Raw genomic sequence first — 2,784 nt, forward strand, 5'->3', positions numbered from 1 at the left:
CTTTGGGGAAATGTCTATTTAGGCCTTCTGCCCATTTTTGGATTGGGTTTTTTGTTTCTTTGATAATGAGCTGCTTGTATATTTGGGAGATTAATCCTTTGTCAGTTGCTTCATTTGCAAATATTTCTCCCATTGAGGATTGTCTTTTCATCTTGTTTATGGTTTCCTTTGCTGTGCCAAAGCTTTTAAGTTTCATTAGGTCCTTTTTGTTTATCTTTTGTTTTTATTTCCTTTTCTCTAGGAGGTGGGTCAAACAGGATCTTGCTGTGATTTATGTCATAGAGTGTTCTGGCTATGTTTTCCTCTAACAGTTTTATAGTGTCTGGCCTTACATTTAGGTCTTTAATCCATTTTGAGTTTATTTTTGTGTATGGTCTTAGGGAGTGTCTTAATTTCATTCTTTTCCACATAGCTGTCCAGTTTTCCCAGCACCACTTATTGAAGAGGCTGTCTTTACTCCATTTCATATTCTTGCTTCCTTTATCAAAGATAAGGTAACCATGTGTGTGTGGGCTTATCTCTGGGCTTTCTATCCAGTTCCATTGATCTATATTTCTATTTTTGTGCCAGTACCATACTGTCTTGATTAATGTAGCTTTGTAGTATAGTCTGAAGTCAGGGAGCCTGACTCCTCCAGCTCCCTTTTTCTTTCTCAAGATTGCTTTAGCTATTTGGGGTCTTTTGTGTTTCCATACAAATTGTGAAATTTTTGTTCTAGTTCTGTGAAAAATGCCCTTGGTAGTTTGATAGGGATTGCATTGAATCTGTAGATTGCTTTGGGTATTGTAATCATTTTCACAATGTTGATTCTTCCAATCCAAGAATTGGTATATCTCTCCATCTCTTTGTATCATCTTTAATTTCTTTCATCAGTGTCTTATAATTTTCTGCATACAGGTCTTTTGTCTCCTTAGGTACATTTATTCCTAGGTATTTTATTCTTTTTGTTTCCATGGTAAATGGGAGTGTTTCCTTAATTTCTCTTTCAGATTTTCCATCTTTAGTGTATAGGAATGTAAGCGATTTCTGTGCATTAATTTTGTATCCTGCTACTTTGCCAAATTCATTGATTAGATCTGGTAGTTTTCTGGTAGCGTCTTTAGGATTCTCTATGTATAGTATCATATTGTCTGCAAACAGTGACAGTTTTACTTCTTCTTTTCAATTTGGATTCCTTTTATTTAGTTTTCTTCTCTGCTTGCTGTGGCTGAAACTCCCAAAACTATGTTGAATAATAGTGGTGACAGTGGGCAACCTTGTGTTGTTCCTCATCTTAGAGGAAATGGTTTCAGTTTTTCACCATTGAGAACAATGTTGGCTGTGGGTTTGTCATATATGACCTTTATTATGATGAGGAAAATTCCCTCTATGCCTACTTTCTGGAGGGCTTTTATCATAAATGGGTGTTGAATTTTGTTGAAAGCTTGTTCTGCATCTATTGAGATGATCATATGGTTTTTCTCCTTCAATTTGTTAATATGGTTTATCACATTGATTGATTTGCATATACTGAAGAATCCTTGCATTCCTGGGATAAACCCCACTTTTTCATGGTGTATGATCCTTTTAATGTGCTGTAGGATTCTCTTTGCTAGTATTTTGTTGAGGATTTTTGCATCTATGTTCATCAGTGATATTGGTCTGTATTTTTCTTTCTTTGTGACATCGTTGGTTTTGGTATCAGGGTGATGGTGGCCTCATAGAATGAGTTTGGGAGTGTTCCTCCCTCTGCTATATTTTGGAAGAGTTTGAGAAGAATAGGTTTTAGCTCTTCTCCAAATGTTTTATAGAATTCGCCTGTGAAGACACCTGGTCCTGGGCTTTTGTTTTAAGATTTTTAATCACAGTTTCAATTTCAGTGCTTGTGACTGGTCTGTTGATATTGTCTACTTCTTCCTGGTTCCATCTCAGGAGGTTGTTCTTTTCTAAGAATGTGTCAATTTCTTCCAGCTTGTCTATTTTATTGGCATATAGTTGCTTATAGTAATTTCTCATGATCCTTTGTATTTCTGCAGTGTCAGTTGTTACTTCAACTTTTTCATTTCTAATTCTATTGATTTGAGTCTTCTCTGTTTTTTTCTTGATGAGTCTGGCTAATGGTTTATCAATTTTGTTTATCTTCTCAAAGAACCAGCTTTTAGTTTTATTGATCTTTGCTATCATTTCCTTCATTTCTTTTTCATTTATTTCTGATCTGATCTTTATAATTTCTTTCCTTCTGCTAACTTTGGGGATTTTTTGTTCTTCTTTCTCTAATTGCTTTAGGTGCAAGGTTAGGTTGTTAGTTTGAGATGTTTCTTGTTTCTTGAGGTAGGATTGTATTGCTATAAACTTCCCTCTTAGAACTGCTTTTGCTGCATCCCATAGGTTTTGGGTCATCGTGTTTTCATTGTCATTTGTTTCTAGGTATTTTTTGATTTCCTCTTTGTTTTCCTCAGTGATCTCTTGTTTTAGTATATTGTTGAGGCTCATGTGTTTGTATGTTTTACAGAGTTTTTCTTGTAATTGATATCTAGTGTCATAATGTTGTGTTTGGAAAATATACATGATATGATTTCAATTTTCTTCATTTACCAAGGCTTGATTTGTGACCCAAGATATGAGGTACCTGGAGAATGTTCCATGAGTACTTGAGAAGAAAGTGTATTTTGTTGTTTTTGGATGGAATGTCCTGTAAATATCAATTAAGTCCATCTTGTTTAATATATCATCTAAAGCTTAGGAAATGACATTTAAAAAGGACCAGAAAGAGGCCAGAAAATGACAAGATGAAAGTGAAGGAGG

Source organism: Globicephala melas, chromosome 5 (assembly GCF_963455315.2).
Source record: "Globicephala melas chromosome 5, mGloMel1.2, whole genome shotgun sequence".
In the NCBI taxonomy this organism is placed as follows: domain Eukaryota; kingdom Metazoa; phylum Chordata; class Mammalia; order Artiodactyla; family Delphinidae; genus Globicephala; species Globicephala melas.